The sequence below is a fragment of the Pteropus alecto genome, unplaced genomic scaffold, assembly GCF_000325575.1.
Source record: "Pteropus alecto unplaced genomic scaffold, ASM32557v1 scaffold17, whole genome shotgun sequence".
In the NCBI taxonomy this organism is placed as follows: domain Eukaryota; kingdom Metazoa; phylum Chordata; class Mammalia; order Chiroptera; family Pteropodidae; genus Pteropus; species Pteropus alecto.
In genome coordinates this window covers 10,698,859-10,718,085 of record NW_006440645.1, presented here as the reverse complement: position 1 = coordinate 10,718,085, position 19,227 = coordinate 10,698,859, and positions in this window count along the sequence as shown.

Sequence of the window (19,227 nt, the reverse complement as noted above, 5' to 3'; positions counted from 1 at the left end):
GGTGGGAGGGTGGAGATGTGGAGAAAATGCCAAATACTTGAAGAATGATAAAAAGGAAAGTGCCAGGGATGAGCACCACCTATGCTTGTGTGGAGAAAAAGGCAACAGCAGGAGACCATAGCAAGAGATTTTTATGTTGGGCTGACATCCTCCAGAAAATAAGACTCAGTATCAGGCCCTTTTTACAAATGCTCTTCCTACCTCAGGAAATAGAATGTCCTCAAGGGAACAAAACATAGGAAGTTCCTTTCTCTAGGGATTGAGGTAGGTAAACAGTGAAAGAAAATATAAATATTCCTCACGTACAGGGAACAAATGTGTTGTATTAATTATTCATTCATTGCTTTTGAAAAAGTTTGCCTTCTTGGTCCTATAAATCTTTATTGGAAACCACTATTCTAGAATTACTATTCCTTTGTGACTATAAAAGTACCCACTACTTGAGATTGCTAGAACAGAGAAGAAATAGTAATAGAGTAAGGGGATCCACTAAACATAAAAATCCAAGTACCTTCCTGGAGGGAAACAGAGAACATTCTGCACCATACCATTGGGAGTCAAAGTTAGGTGCACGTATTTTGATGGACAGGTTGACCCAGAGCATAAAAGCACAACAAGAATCTTGATGCGAAATTACCTGAAGGCAATGGGAGTCTAGGCTGTTGAACCAACCTCAAGAAGAGTACAGGTTCTTGGGCAGATAATCACCATCTTCCTTGCATGAGGCTGATGCATGAAGCTTCCCAGAAGACTTAGTACATTGCTTGAGTTTAAGAACAGAGATAGAGAATTGATAAGTAAACAGAATGGAGGCCAACACAAAGAAACTTAATTGTGCTTGACCTAGAAAGTGTTCAGGTCTCTTTGATCTATAGGATTATAATAGTTTGTGCTAGATCCAAGACAAGGAGGCATTATAAAGTGGATTAGCAAAGGACTAGAGTTCATTGGGGGCACCATGTGACACCAAGGAGCAAAGACAAGAGAGGAAAGTTTAGTGATTTTAATTCCTTATGGGCATTATTTTCAATTTAAGTGTGGAAATCATTTAGATCACTATTACGGATTCCATATCCTTTCATAGTTTTGGAAAATCTGAAAAGCATTTTCAGATATTAGATAGTGAGATTTATCTCAGTTTGATATGTGAAAGCTTTATTATGTTTTATTTCAAAAAAAAAAAAGATGTGTGGAATTTTTACTCTGAATTTTTGTATCAAGATATGCTTTACATAGCCTGATAAATGTTGAGTACTTAATAAAAGTCTACTAATCCATATGTACTATCTACAAGAGAATCATTGCTTTGGGAAATATGTTGAGTTGTGTATCTCATGGAGAAAGCAATTATAGTATGAAAGTGGATTCTAGAATTATTTAAAAAAAATGTATTCCCAGATTGGGACTAGGGTGGGTGAGGTGAGTGAGACAGCATGCCTCAAGGTGGGCAATTGAAGGTGGTACAAAATAAGTACATAATCAATATAGATAGACAATATTTTTTTAAATAATGCAAAAAAACACATAGTAATAAATAGCAAAATTTTATATAAAAACAGAATTTTACCCTACATATGCAATGACTATAACTCACTCACCTCACATAATTCCTGTGCTTGTTCCAATGAAACTTTATGTACAAGAAGAGAAAACTAGCTCATGGGTCATAGCTTGCCAGGTCTTTTTAAAAATATTGCTTGAAAATATTATATATATCTTGATTATTAAATTTTGCTGCTCTTTTAAATTTTGTGTCCCAAGGCAATTACCTCACTGGTCTTAACCTCATTTCTTCCTGGAAAACATCAGATTTTTAAAATAAATATAAATAATTAAACAAAAAGAAAACCAAAGAAGCCAAAGATGTAAAATTGTGAAATAGAAGCATGAAAAGAGAAAAGATAAAATGTGATAAGAATTCAAAGGTAAACTAATTGAAGAAACTGAAAAATCATGAAAAGTAAAATTTCCCAAGGGTATGACTGTTTCTAAAGGAAACATGTCCTCATTTGGATATAAGTGGGCATTCTCTCTACATCCCTAGTAGGCACCTCTGAGAGTAGGCACTATCCAGTGTGGAGTCCTGAACATGGGCCTGCTCGGCGGGGGGCTGGGTGATAAGGGAGAAGTAAGTGGTCTCTTTCATCTTTTCCTGAGGTTGTTCATATAAAGTGTGGACATTTCTTCAGAAGTAGTAACTTGACAATTAAGAGATAAATCTCCCATTCCCACCTCTCTCATGTCTAAAAGTTAAAATTCAAAACTACGTAAAACCCTAGAGACTAATGTTGACAGTTTTCCTAGTCCTGCTAAAAAAAATCCCTTCTTTACCACTTCTTATGTGATCTTGAACAGATCATTTAAACTCTCATTCCTTCCATTTACTCATCTGTAAAATGGAAATAATAATAGTTCTTTATAAATTATACTATTAAGAGAATTAAAACAGAGCTTTTGCCTGGCACATAAGTAATTTTATAAATCACATTATATTTAAAATATGCCATTATATTATTTTGAACAAGGCTGTTAAAGTAGATAAAATAATCAGAATTGCAAAACAAATGTGTATTATAAGAATGTTTTTGCAAACCACCAAAAAATAGCATAGTAAAATCCCAAACAACTGCAGCTAGAGATGTTTACTAAAGATATATTTCTTTTGATAAGGAGTCCATTTTTTATCTTGTAAACAATTTGGATATACTCATTTTGCCTAAAGGAATAAAGCCTAAAACACAAAACCATTAAAGCAGTGTTAGCAGAAGGCAGACCACAAAAATATTAGAGACTTAAGAGAGACAAAAAGAGAAAAAAAATGTGTCGAAGGCAGGCATTATACAGGGAAGTTTTCCCCTTCAACCCAGAGGAGTAAAATAGTCTACTTTGCATCTAAACCTATGCGCACACAAAAATTAACGTGTTTCACTAAACAACACTCTTAGTAGTTGTTTTTTTCTTGCTCTGCTCTTCACTTCTCTTTTCTAAAGGAAATTATTTATCTAAAATGAATTAAAAACAAATGTATGAAGATATTCGACACAGTTCCAATAGTACCAATGGCACTATAGAACATGAACATGGCACAGAATGATATATGACATTTATGAAAGGGATGGGGAGAGGGAGAGCGAAGAAAGAAAAAAAGAAACTAGAAAAGAAAATGAGGGAGGGAATGAGTGAGTGAGTCACTAGAATTTGAATAATATAAGAAGAAAAATCTAAATCTGAGTAAGGCAGTAGTATTTCCTAGATCCTAACACATGATGTGTGATGTCCTCACCAATAGATAGGTGAAATTTAATGTAATTAAAATAAAAATAGATATTTACATGAATTATATTGTATTTTATGTAATTATATTTAAATCATCTAGATATGATTTTCATTACATATTAAATATTCAGTCATTCATGGCATAAAGCCATGTGTTAAAGATCAATGTAATTATCAGTGATCCCTTGAAAAATCATTAAGAATAAGGACTTTAGTGGGCAAGACGCTGGTAGCAGGGCAAAGAACAAACAAGTAGGATTCCTTACACTAATGGTTCTGTCTTTACTAAGCACCAAAATCACTTGCAAGACTTGTTAAAACACAGACTATTACGTTCTACCCCTAAAATTTCTGATTCAGTAGATGGGGCTTGGGGCTTAATTGCTTTCATTTCTAACAAAATAGATATTTACCAGTTTTCCTGATGCTGCTCCTCCCAGTACCACACTTTGCTAACCACTATCTCACAAATGATTTATTCACACCAGGTTACATATCACACTTCAGCATGTGTTCACATTTTCTTTTTCACATTATTCCTATGAAATAGCTACTACTATTATTTGTAAGTGAGAACAAGAAGTATAATGCTATGACTTAAACAAGACAACACAGTTAATAAATGAAAAATCTTAAAACTCGGATTTCTGAAGCCAATGTGTATAGTCTTTCTACCATTTTAAATTTGATAGAAGGAGTGATTATCAGCTCAGGGCATTGAAGAAGGAAGAGAGAAGATCCCATTTGGTGAATTAGCTAGGGAATCAGAAACAAATTGATTTTAGGCTTGATAAGCAGCAGCAATAACACAACTGAAATTGAATCGAATTAAATTTGTAATGACCAGTTTTGCAATGTTTTTCTGCTGCTTTGAGTAATAAATGAAATATCACCATGGGCTACTGCTATTTACAACAGATCTGTGTCCTTCTTTTGGATTAGAATAAAGTCTCAAGTTACTAGCCAAACCTTTGTATCTATTATATCTATCACTGATGGGTAAATAAACATTAGCTCTATACGGTCTTTAGTATTTAAATCTGAAAATATTATTATTATAGTTGCATAAAAACATTCTGAATATTGACATAGAAAAAAAATTATGACATGGATTTAAAAAGAAATATGGCACATTAGATGTCTTAAGTTTTAACATCTATTTCTCAATATGTATCAAAATTAATGAAAATTAAATTGTGTTGGCATGCTGGTTAAATAAAATAATATGAAAACAGTATTAACCCTGGTTTTGGCTTTTAGTCAAATTAATTCAGATTCTTCATCAACCTGGCAACACAATTTGGAAAGACTAGGATTATATATCATTTTAATTGTGTTAAAACTATATAGGTTGAGCTCTTAATAAATTTAACTGAAGTTATGGCCAGAGATATTTTCTAAATTGTTCTGCCATTTAGTGGGTAGACATAGCCCATCTCCTGTGAAAATCTGCAAAACCAAACAGTGGGCATCTGTTCTTCCGGAAAAGGCTGAAATGCCACTATTAACAACATTGGGAACATGGAACTCAGTTTTAGACAAATGGGTTTTGGACCCTCTCCAAGGGATTTTATTACTATAAACACCAGAAGTTCCATTCATTGCACTGTTTTACCCAACAGGACTCTGAGAACAGCATTATATTAAAACTTTCTTCCTATAAGTGAATAATTTTATAGCAGCTACAGAAATATGTTTTTCGATTCTTTTCCAGAGGGGAGAATCGGAAAGTCATTGACTTTGCTGGTTACAGCTATGAAACATCTATCAGTAGGGACAAATTGTCTCAACCTGTGGGACATTTCTTCTGACCAATATTCTTGACCACATCTCAAAAAAAAAAAAAAAGTTAACAACGATTTGCCTTCATATTCCTTTTCTGTGGCTCAAGTTGTAAGTCAAATGTTTTTAAAAAGCTAAAGCCAATCTTTCACAATGTTCTGCAATCAAGTGATTCAATCATGAAACCTTGCTGTTGTGTGATGGACTGAATGGGAAGAATTAGATGTCTTTGTTTATGTGTACAATTATAATTGTTAAATATTTTATGAGATTAATTCTTTCCCAGATTACAGGATCTATTTTGTAATACTCATGAGATACTTTTAAATTACTAACAAGAAAGTCAGCATTGTATGCTCTGAGTTGTCTTATATTGTTATGCTTCTGAGCAAACCACAATGTTCATGTTCCACTATACACAGTTGATTCTTCTTTTCCAGGTTTACAGTGCTATCTAATTCTATGTCATTTGATAGATGTTCACAAATAAATCATTTACCTAGAGGTAACCAGACCATCTATTAAGATGAATAATATTACTCTAAAACAAAAGAATGATATTCATATTTGTAGTTGATTGTAATGATAATCCTGTTATTCAAGTATTGTAATACCTTGCCATCTTCCTCTAAGAAATGAAATATTATGTAGTATAAAAAGAAAAGTAAATATTAATTTGCCATTATTAAAGAAAATAACCAGAAGATATTTTAGTTCACATCTTTTAAAACAGCAATAATTACACAAATTATCTTAGTTTTTTATGTAGATCTTCAGTTTTTTAAAGCAATACATATCAAGTCCTTTGTACAAATAAGAATTTCGCATGTAGAGTTCAGAAGAAAAATAGGAAATTTTTATTCAAAGAAGTTGCCCTGGTGCATTTAAGTAGCTTTCCTTTAACAAAAGCTGATAAATTAACATAAAATTGACCTCAATGATTTTGACATCTTTGAAATCGTTCCTCCAAATGCTAAGCATCTTAGAGAGTCAACAGGTAAACATGCTTGGTTGTGTGGAGCTGTCCCTCACAAAACGGATTGACATTAAGCACTGTTTTACTTGTTAGGTTAGTTAGTCTATTGCTTTGTAAAAGTAAAAAATCGTTGAAATGTTTGTTCACTTTTACCTCTTCTCCTGTAAACTCTTATACATTCTAATATTTCTGTACCATAATTGTAGTGAGATATGGGGAGAAAAAGATGGTTAATGTCTCTTCATAAGCCACCTGTTTCTTAATCCCCATGATCTTATTTTAAAATATGTCTTAACTGTTCACTTCTCAGATATGTACTCACTACATAACTCCATTGACTTTCAGAAAATCTTTTGTCTCAAGTTCAAGCTTATCATCCCACTTCCATCCCACATTATTCCTGTTTCTAAAACAAAGCAAAAAATATCTAGAAGTATTCTTTATATTTTTCCCTGATGTGCTTATTGCAAATCCTATAAAGCAATAACTGGTCTGTAGATTATCTCTCAATGCAAACAATTAGGAATCTGGACAAATGTTTGAAATGGTGGGATTACAGTTTTATATTTCCTGAGGGAATGAGGCAAGCCCTACAGTTGGTCTGCCCTTCTGTCTGGAGGAAGTCAAGTTCTGGATTACAGAGCAAGAAGAGAGTAGCAGGTAGGAGAGTTGTGCTGAGTTGAAGAGATATAGATTGCAGTTTGGGGAGACTGAGGCTGATGGAATATGTGGGGTAATTATCAGAAAGAAGGGAGCTTGGAGAAAAATAGTATAGTAGTCCTCTTTCTCCTTGGCTGATTATTAACCTACATACAAATAGGGTGAAACCCCACAAAGTCAAGGAAACCAGTTGCAAGCAGTTTATAAGAGTATTGATTCCCAGGCCACACACAGGGATGAAATTCAAATTTTGTAAAGAGAGTAAAGAAACATTGAACACTTGAACAATCAATAGAAAACTTTGAAGGGCCAACACTGTGTAGTAGCACTGTATATACTTTGAGTAAAGCCTACCCCAGACCTGCCTTAACAAAATTGAAAAAAAAAGAAGAAGAAGAAGAAAGCCTCTCCATATAACTTAACTGTCTCCCAAAGCAAACTACAATACTTTTTAAAGGCAGTCAATAAAATACTCAACATGATCTGTACAATGTCTTGGATCTAATAAAACAATTACTAGCCATGCAAATAAGCAGAATTTATGAATCACATAAGGAAAAACATAACACAAAAGAGAAATGTAAATAAAAACCAGATGAAACTTCTAAGATAAGTATACCTAAATTAAAATATTCACTGTTTGAGATTAGCATCTGATTAGGCACTGAAAGTCAAATTAGCAGTAAACTCAAAGAAATAACAATTGAGAATACCTGTGTAGTTTGTGCTGCCATGCAAAATACTTTCTAGACTGGGTGGCTTGAACAACAGAAATATATTTTGCCACAATTTTGGAGGCTAGAAGTCTGAGATCAGGGTGCCATCATGGTCAAGTTCTGATGACAGCTCTCTTCTTGCAGATGGCCACCTTCTTGCTATGTACTCACCGGGCCTTTTCTCTGTGCTCACATGGAGAGAGGATGTGAATAAACTCTCTGGCATCTCTTCTTTTAAGGACACTACTTCTAATCAGAGTCTCATCCTTTTGACTTCATTAAACCTTAATTACTTCCTTATAGGCCATATCTCAAAATATAGTCACATTGGAGTTTAGAGTTTCAGCAGATAAGTTGTGAATTCAGTTCATAGCAATATCTAAACTGAAGCACAAAGATAAATACAAAAAAGAAAAAAAGTAGAAAAATAAAGCTTCAGAGACCTATAGGACAATTGCAAGGCTCTAAATAACTGGATATCTATTTGGGAAAAAAAGTCAACATAAAAAAACAACCTATGTCCCTACCTCAAACACGAGAATTAAGTGAAAATGGATCATAGATCTAAACATAAAAAATATAAAACATTTAGATGAAAATGTAGGAGAAAATCTGATACTTTAGGCAAAGATTTCTTAAGATACAAAAGGCACAAAACTAAAAATCATAAATTGAGCATCAAGTTTAAAATCTTCTGGTCTCTAGATACAGCATTTATCATTAAGTACATAGAAAAGACAAACCACAAACTGGGAGAAAATATTAGCAATACAAAACCTGATAAGGATCTTATATCCAGAATTTATAAAGAAACAATCCAATTGAGAAAACAGGCATGCAGTATAAATGTATATGCCACAAAACAAGATGTCAGGTCATCAATAAACATCGTAAAGGATGGTTAGCATCTTTACGATAGATTACTACGATAAGCCTATTAGAATGGCTAAAGTTATAAAGGCTGACTGCTCTTGGGAATCATAAAAGGTACAAACACTTTAGAAAAAAAATTAACTTTGGAAAACACATGTCCCAGAAATCTCATGCTTAGGTATTTATACAAAAAAATGTAAATGTCCACAAAGACCTGCAAAAGAGTGTCTATAGCAGATTTATTCAAAATAGCCTAAAACTGGATTCAAGTATTCAACAGCAGATGAATAAACATTATGATATATTCATGATGGAATATCATTTAACATTATAAAGGAACAAACCATTGTTATACATAAGTGGAGGAATCTCAAAAGAAAAATAGAGAGAGAGACTGAACAAAACAAGTCAGAAGGAAATAATACATAATGTACAATTCCATTGATACGTAATTCTACATCAGGCAACATTAATCTTTAGTGACAGAAAATACATCAGTGTTTGGGACTTGAGAGAGAGTTGACGAAAAAGATACACAAAAGAACACCGGGATGATGGAAGATTTTAAATTGCATTTTGGTGGTGTTTACATGCTTGTATACATTGGTCAAGTCTCATAGAACTATACTCTTTGCATAGTGCAATTTATTAGATATAAATAAATCACAATAAGTTTAATTAAAATTTAAAATACATGTATTGATTTCGAGAAATATTTCTGAATCTCTCAGCTTTCAACGTACCAAAACAAATGTAGGAGATGTCAAATTTATGAAGCGTGTAAATAAAATAGTGCATAAGAGCAGGGCGAGGCTGCCCAATTTGGTTGCCACTAGCCACAGGTGGCCATTAAAACCTTAAAATGTGGTTATTCCATGTTGATGTGTGCTTTAATTGTAAAGGTACCATATTTCTAAGACCCAGTGCAAAGAACGATTATAAATATCTCATTGATAACACTTTATATTGATTGCACATTGAAATGATAATAATTTGAGTATGCTATGTAAATTAAAATTTTCCAGTCAATTATTATTCAATATAATACATATTCAGTATATCATGTGTAGTATATCATATGCATTAAATATATTATTTCATCTGTTTCCTTTGGATTGTACTTTAGGATTATGTTTGGATTACCCTTTGGATTATATTTTTAACCAAATAACTAACTATACATTTAGAAAAAGACAAATAATTCCACTAAGAAGATAGCTATGCTATCCCCAATTGCACCTTCTGAGAGAAGGCCCTGAAACAGTTGCAGAAATTATATTCTAAGGTAGCACTTTCTAAAATGTTTGGTAATGATGAAGACATTGAGATTTAGCTTAAAATGTAGTTTTGCTAATGTGTGCTGTGAAACTTCAGAGAAGGGTCCTTAAAATATATACATTCTTTCTTTGACACAAGTCAAAAGAGTCCTTAGGATTTGCTGCAATACTGTGTTTCTTCTATAACAAAATAGGTATCTGAGTTATTTCATTGTAGGTATCTCATACAAATATGCTGGAATTCTAACTCAGAAGGCGGAAAATTACTCTGTAATGACTTGGATGAATACTAACCATTGATTTGATAAAATTCCTAGGCTTTGCTTTTCTGCTGAGATTGTTCTTCAAATGTCAAAACAGCTTTGTAAGAAATAAGAATGGAGAATGAATTCAAGTTTATTGATTGTCTTCTGATCTCAGATGTGCACTTCTAACCAGAACCACTTTTTAATTTCTAAAAGAGATTATCATCTCTGAATGAGAATTTTAAAGATCATTTTTACATTTACTCAAATTGCAAAATACAAAATTAACTTTCTCTACATAATGATATTTCCATTATATCATTTATTTGTATACATTATCAACAAGAAATTAATTTCTAAAGGACTTCGCAATTAGAACAGTGGTCTCCAACCTTTTTGGCACCAGAGACCAGTGCTCTTATGAGAATCTAATGCCTGATGGTCAGAGGTGGAGCTGAGGCGGTGATGCTAGCTCTGGGGAGCGGCTGCAAATATAGATGAAGCTTCACTCATTCTTCTGCCACTCACCTCCTGCTGTGTGGCGCTGTTCCCAACAGGCCACAGACTGGTGCTAGTCCATGGCCCAGGGGCTGGGGACCCCTGCCTTAGAAGACAGTAAAAATATGTTTTTTGTTGTACTGATATAGTACTATTAAACTTGCACTTACTGAACAATGTAGATAGAATTATAAGTAATGAAAGATACAAGTAACGAATATTTTATGACTTTAACATCATCGTGTTTAACATACATGCAACTAGAATTGTGTACATATAACGATTCAAATAAAAAGTGTCACAGATTTCAGTATACATACACAATCTACAGATCTCAGAGGAATAATTAAACAATTGCTAATTTTACTGTGAATTCTTTTAACACTGAACAGCCATCCAACTGATTAATTCTTAAAGTCTCCCAGGCCTTATTCCATCTGGGTGTTTGTGAAAACAAAACAACCCGAAAATATATATAATGGAAATGAAACTGAATATAAATTGCTGATATTTTTACTATGGCACTAACCAGTTGGGAGATATTAAAATCTTTGGAACTTCTTTATATTTGCCAGACTTTCTAAATATGTGGAAATATTTTGGAATTATTATAACTTGAAATAGTAAGTAGAAAGGCAGTACAAGTTCTAAAGCCAGAATGACTAGATTTAAATACCATGTATACATCTTAGTAGGTTTTAAATTTAAGAAGTCACAATCGTTCTGTGCCTCAGTTTCTTTATAAAACAATGATGATAATATAACCCTTAGGGAATTACTGAAGAATTTTTAAAAAAATAGAAAGCACTTAAAACATTGCCTGTTTTTTAATTATCTTAAGACACTTGTGATTATTTTACAATTATTAAAGGCAATTTGATGAAATTAACTTTCAGTATTATTAAATTTTCTCATGTACTTTCTAGTATGTAAAACCTCACTTTTAGATCTATAGGCATAGTTTTATTATTAAATGAGATATTAGAAAAACTGCGATAAATATTATTTTTCTTTTTTGCATAAATCAAGACTTGCAATACATGGCAGTAAGAAGCTGAAAATATAAGACATTAATTTTTTTGGCAATGGTGCTGTGGGTGAATGATGACCACAAAATATTCTTCCTTCTTATGAAGGGGTGAGTCCATTCCTCCTTCTCTTGAATATGGATTGGTCTGCGACTCCTCTGATTAATATAGCAGAAGTAGCATATGACAGTCTTTAAGAACTGTCATATGTAATAGTTAACTATTCTGCATGGGAGACCATGTGGAGAGGCTCTCAGACAACCTAGAATGAGAAAGACGTCTAGTTAAAGCCCAGTCTTTAGCCTTCTCACTAAGGCACCAGGCATATGACTGAAAGCTCACTTGGACCTCTCAGATGAGTCCAGATGCCAGCTGAATACCACTAAGTGACTCTAGACAGTGTAACATTGAACAGAATAATCACCTGGCTGAAATCTGCCTGAATTCTTGACCCTCCAAAATGTGAAATATAATAGTAGCTGTATTTAAATTAATTGAGGCAAATTATCAACAGATGACCTTACAATATAAAATACGATCTATATAAAAGTGAAGATGTCATACATACTCATAATAGTTATATATATTTCTTAAAAATCCCATTTTTGGATCATGGAATAATAGAAATAATATCTTGAAAAAAACACATTTTTTAAATATATCACATATTTTATAAATATCAAAGTTACCTTTTTAAGAAATTAAAGTTTTCAAATATGTCGTATAGAAGAAATGATCAACGAATTTCTAAAGGAATACAGTTAATTCAAATATATCTTTTTGGTGATTATTAGCATAAAATACCCACAAGGATTTTTTGTCATTAACAATCTATTCCTACTAATTTTGATAATTATAAAACTTTGATATCAATTTCCTTACCTTTTAATCTATATAATGAGGAGTAAATTAAAGGATAAAGACTGAAATTTTAATTTTTTCCTTCTGTTTATTTGGATCAAAAGGAAAACAACTGCTTGATTTATTTGTTCTCATTTGACAAATGTAACCATCTATTTTGGGGCCATGTTTGATGGAAAACACCTAAGCCTTACTCTGCTCTTAAGTCTTATCATATAAATGCAGTTACTAAATATAGATCAGGGTCTGGTTATTAGATTTATATAAGCTACTCTCAATTTAAATACCTAGTTCTAGCTTACAGTAGTATATTTAGACAAGCAGAGCCAGGTAAAGAGACTAACTACAACTATACACAAAAATGCATAGATGGTGCATATGTATGTACATACAATATATAGACATACATATATTACACACATATAAAACATACTATTCCATGTTTATAGATGATTTTATGTGTCTGTGCATGCCTCTGTGTGTGTATGTGTAATAAGAGCCCAGGAAGTTCAGTTTTTACTTTACCAGAAACAAAAGTCATTAAACTTCAAAGTGAACGTTTCATTTTGTGGTTAAAACAAATAAAGCACTGACTTTAAACCAGATTTGTACATTATTCAGAATAATGTAAATGTTAACTATATGCAAATTGGACATATAATAGAAACAACATTTGGAGAAATAATTCTGAAGAACTCTAAGAGAAATTTCTTGTAAATCCAATATTGATTACTAGGAAACTTTAGAAAACATTAAGGAAAGGTTGAAAATTCAACAAGACTTCAAATTTATTGTAAACACCAGGTAAAATTTTATTAGAATGGCCTTACGTACTGTCAGGTCTTTTGGATAAAGTTTTCTCAGAGAAAGGAGTTTGCTTTGCTTATCCTTTTGCTTTGTATGCCTTCCAGTAAACTACCAAATTTCTTGTAGTTTTTATAATGCCAGCAATAATGTTTATATGCCTAACACAATTCTAAGAAGTATGTAAAAGTCTGCATATGAAATATGGCTTATTTGAGATCATTAAGCTAGGCATTAGAACCATTTTTTGCCTTTTCAATAACACACAAGACTGTCAGTGTTCTGTGGTAGAAAACCCTCTCTCAACCCTTCCAGTGAGTGAGTGGACGAGTGCAGAATGCACAAGTCAGATGTAACTCTATTCCTTTTTGTTCGACTTAAGATATAAGATAGAAGAAAACATGAATTCTATTGAATAGAAACCTAAAATCTACTTTACTTATTTATATTTTAATTATTCACAGCCTTCAGTTTTTTTTTTTAACACTTATAGAGGCTGACTTCCTACAACTTATAATTCTCCTGACTTTGAAGTTAGGACCTATTGAGTAAGACATTGTACAAATCTGTTTTAAAAATACAGTTGGGGTAGATGAGCATTACAGCAGGTTGTTTCGTGGGCACCTAAATTTGGAAAATATTTTGTTAAACAGTTTTTTGAGTGCGTAACACTCTCTTCTACACAAATGTTAGATTTTAGCATACTAATATGCTTGATAAATTGTCAAGAGATAGATATAATTTGCAATTTTCCAATCGTATTTGTGTAACTTCTCCACAACCATTATCATCATCATTATTTTTCCTTAGAATATTTTGCAAAACTAATATACTGGAATGTATTTTGGGAAATGGTACATGGATTTCTCCGATCTCTTCTGATTTTAAACTATTCAGCATTGTTAACAGCTATAAGAACATGATGAAGGTTTCATAATTATTCATTGATCAGAAAATAAAAACCTGCCATAAAACAAAATACTTCTATTAAGTTATTTCTCATTAGAATGGCTGTGTGTGATAAGCTAGTTTCATCGTATATAGGAAGAGGAGGTAATTTAGAAATGTATACTTGGTAAACCCCAAAGGGAAGGATTTAACTCAATAATTCTAGGTTTCCAGTCAAGTAGATCCTTTTGAACTAATGTTTTGTTCTTCTATTTCCTGTTTGCCCTACTTTCTTCTCAAAAAGTGCCTCTAAATTTAATATTTTAGTTGCATGCGATTTAAGGAATTATGTATCTTTATGAGAATTTTCTTGATCTATTTATTAAGAAGTGATATTTTTACCTATTTTTTGAAGTGCACTTATTTTATTAAAATAGGAAAACACTTTAGCTTCTGTTTCTGATGATCTCACCTAGAAGGTGAGTAATGGAATGCCAGTATCAACTTAGGCACAGGTAAATTTCAACAAAACCATTTCAGTTTGGAAACAAAAAGTAAAACATACTAAATATATTAATATTGTGGTGCCACTGTGTTTTGGTAACATGTTATAATTAGGATTAATTTTGTACTAGAATTTCCTCGTTATAAAAACCTTTTAATGTTAAAGAATTACTTAATTTATCTTTAAGCATTATAAAAATTTTGACTAAAAAGTTAGTTTATACACATAGATACACATACTCACACAGTCTGTTCCTCTGAGTGTGCTTTCATGGTAAATAAGCCAGAAGTCTTTTTGGGCTCCTGCAGAGAGGATATCACTGGGGGAAGTAATGAGCCAGTGGCTCACTCTGACTGACAGGAGCATTTCTGTAAAAGGGGTGAGTTCTGGTCAGGAAATGGAACCGCTATAGGGTGCGCCACATATATTTTGATGGTGAAAGTCAGTCTAACTCAATCACCACAAAGCCTGTTCTTGAAAAAGTGAGCTCCAGCAGCAGAAAAGTTTTTTCTCCAAGACGTGCCTTTAATTTAACATTGTTAACCTATTGTTTTCCGCAGATCTCAGTTCCAGGGAACATGGCAGTCAATCCTGAGTATCTCCTGCCTTTGGATCAAGAAGTCAAGAATAAAAGAGGCAGGTATGTGTTTACACTTTTACCTTTTCCTTCTGCACCCAAGTGGAGACCAGACTTTATATATTAAGGGCCAGGCATTGAGTGCTCAATTTGACAGGCTTAAAGAAAAGTTAATGAATGAACCTTCTAAAATTTATTTATTTGGTTAAAGAATCTGTCATTTTCTTCCAAGTAAATTCATGTATTTTGTTTACTGTCAGTATTTCATGTCTTTGATTGTTTGCTTGATATTTATCTTGCTTGTGCCTTTGTTTGAGCAACAAATTCCATAAAACTTTTCTAGTTAGCTCTCTAGGTCTGGTATTTCAATAGATTATATTTTATCCTATGCTCCTGGGAGCTGATATTTACAAGATCTGAGGCCTAGGTAGAAATGATTTTTGTGAAGGACCCTAAAATCTGGGTCCCCTTTTAACACCATTGGAAGGATTTAAATTTATGAAGACTCATTTGTTTCTTTTTCAGGAGTCAGTAGCTAAAAATGTTTTTCAAAAATAGCAAACATTTAAAGTATAATTATTAAATGTTTGTATTTCAAACTTAAGTATGTAGAAGTATTATAAATAAATATCTAAACAAACAATCTGTATGTTTACATCAATGTAGCAAAATTATATATTCACACAATACCTTCAAAATTGCTAACTTTATTTCAATGTTATATGATTTATTTTTTATATATAATGTCCAAAGTAACTATATTTTCCTTTTGTTGTTCTCTGTTCATGGTCTCTGTTTATATTTACCTTTTTCTCACAGACTGCCATACTTTAAACAAAGATGTAGATTTTACTCTTTGTTGTCACTTTTTTTTAAGATAAAAGTGAGAAATTATTTTTAAGCTTGACCTTCAACTATTACTACTTCAGATTTCTCTTTGATGGTTATATTACTTAAGCTAAATCATTACACTTAAAGGATTCTGAAAAGTTTTCCAGTCGAGAGTTGAATTAGTCAGAATTGCACATACAGAGAAAATTCTATGTTTTGTCAATAGTATAATGATGAGCTGAAACTAATGGCTAAAACTACAGTTAATGACGTTTACCCTTGGATTTTTAATGTAAGATAAAAGCAATTCAGGGGAAATTGTTGCTATTCTAAATAGGAACTAAAATATCAAGAGATTCAATTTGGGTTAAAAGGAAAAAAATAAATCAAAAGAGAAAAACTGAGGTGGAGGAGAGTTAGTGTATTCAGTATTTGGTTTAATCCCATATTCATTTCCATATGTTCACTTGAGAGGATCACAGAGAGCCAAGAATACAAAATGCCCTATTTCCCCTAATTACTTAGGCATGGTTTTCAAAGCACAAGCTATTTTACCCACCAATTTGAAAGAATATGGGCATCAATTTCTTTGGAAATCTTCATCATCCTCTAATAGCTGAATATTTAGAAAATAACTGTTCCAACCGGTAGAGCTATTGGAATTTCATGAAACTTTTCAACCTCAAAAAACTTGCAGTCTCACTAAACAATTTGGACTTGTTTAAGATACTTAAAGCAAGATGGGTATTGCTATTTACTAGAAAAAATGTGAAGTGATTCAAGTAAACATTTTTAATGTTCTATACATATAAAATAACAGTTCTACAGATGCTAACATAGATGAGTAGAAATGAATTCCTCTTTTTCCTTGATTATGATGACTTTAATTAAATATTTTCTATTATAAATAAATTAACAAGGCAGCCCACATGATAAGGGCTTAAAAGAAACAAGGGAAGATTATATATGAGGATTAAGCAGGGGCTCTAATGAAAACTTTAATATATTTTTCTTGGTTCATTTATTTATTGTTTTAGAAAAGAATATTATAAGAATAATTCTGAATGTGTTATTTACAGAGACATTTCTATTTACTAAAGAAACATAAAGAAGAATACCCGGATTTCCCAATAATACATATAATATCACAGTGTTAGGACAGAAATACTATGTTATTTCCAAACTGGCATGATACTCCGATTCCCACCCACACTCTATCGCTGAGGATTGCTCCATTCTTCTATCCCTCAATATTCCAACAGCACAATCTTAGCATTATAGTACACTCCATTGGTTTAAAACATAACAGAAAATATCAGATGCACATATGTGTTTTGGCAGCTATGCTGGACATTATGGGCGGTCCAGACACAGATAGACTTCCTGCTGTCATGGAACTGATAAATCAAGTAAAGAGACAAGGCTAGAAACTAATTGAAAGAGCACAGACTGAACATCAGAAATAAAACCCCAAACCAGATTATTCTAACTCAGAATTCCCTTATGAGTTACTTAGATTTTATGGTTTTACTTTTTTTTTTTTTAATTGATTTATAAGATGATTGGCTCAAATCATGCAGTTTTAACATACTTTCTGACTCTGGAGTAAAATAATGATATATATTTAAACTAAATAAATCATAAAAAGTAATATTCCCTGAATGTTTGTTCAAAAAAATGTACATAGTGGTTCATCTTGAGAGACAAAAACTAATATTTGAGTGCCTCCTATGAGCCAAGCATTAGTTAGATGTTTTCACTTATCTCATGAGATATTCATAAGAAATGGGGAAGATAGTGTTTTCAAACCTTGTGAAAAATAGCAAATAGTGTTTTTCTCTGATTTAAGTCTAAATGGATTATTTTTAAAACAATGAGATAAAAGTTTCTTGTCATGAAGATAACTTTAAAGAGGTTATTTTGTTATTCCTTTTATTTTCTACCTGAGACAGTGTTAAACAATATTCAAATATTACCTGCAGCTTTCTGCTTAAGATGTTTCTCTTTTTTGTTCCAAATATCTAACTACATATTCAAGACCCATGTATGCTTTGCATAGGCAAACTCTATGGAGGCTGCTTAGGAATTTTTAAAGCAGCAAGGTGATTTAACTGTTATTACCTCAACTGAGGGAGTAAGAATGGGCCAAAGTAATAAATATTCATCACTCCTTCATTCAAGGCTAAGGATCCTTATTTCCCCCTTCTTCCCAATTATTTAATAGAAACAATGAAATTGCATGCAAGCACAAATATCGCACCAAGTTATTCTCATAAGTATTTCAATAAAGATGGCATATTGGAAAGTAATGGAAGGAGTCCTCCAGTAAATGAACCTGGCTTTGTATAGGTCTTAATATTTCTACAGACCAGCCAAGGTAATCAAGGCTTAGTCACATCATGAGATATGTCTAAGGTGACAAATTCGAATCAAATGGAGACATAACAATAATCTCTTTTCTTTTTTACTATAAAACTGATCTAAGAGTAAGATTTTCACAAATGAAAGAGACAAAATAAAATAAGAAAGAGAAAGGCGTATATGTAAGCTTTTATAAACTATATAAACAGTATATAATATTTGCATGTAAAAATCTGGATTAATTAACCTTCTTAAAATTTTTTTGTTGTGTAGAAAATAAATTGAAAGCAAACTTCATATAATTTTAAAAAATCAAAAGTCTCTTTGTTATTTCACAAATTGAAAAGGGGTTCATAAATGTCCATGCTTTGCTAAGTTGAATATACATTACCATTTCTGTTGATTTACTTCCAGCGCTCATCCAGCCCAGCTCGACAAGCCCCGAGTTGTTAGGGAGACAGAGTGCCCGCCCTGGTCTAGGGCAGATCTCTCGCTGCTGCTTCTCTAACTTAGAATAGGAGCTCCACTCAAATGAGAGGACTTTGCCAATATTTGATGAAAATTGTAATGACTATATTATACACTTATAATTGAACTTTCAAAATCTAATTGCTAGAAAATGCTTTTGCTTAAATCTGATAACATAATTAAATTACTTTAGCTCCAATTATAGGTACAGATGTGTGTGTGAGGGTGAATGTTTGATTTTAAGTGTCAAAATGCAAGCTGTAGTATAGCGATAATATACTAACATTGGGTTTATGTATGTTTGTCATGAATTTATAGTAAAGATTATGCATATAATTTAACAAAAATAAAAGTTAAAATCAAACATTAATCATGAAAAAAATCAACTAAAAATATTTCTGTAGAATTATTTCCTCAAATTAAATTTCAAAAAGCAAAGCAATTTTTAAAATGCATCGTTTATGAACAATAACAAAAGTTATTTTACTGTAAATTGGGAAACAAGATAGTCAGATTTGAATACATTTTTATCTCATTTAATAACTACACATATAAAATATTAGATGACATCTTAGTATTAGGCTTTGAATTAAAATGTTTG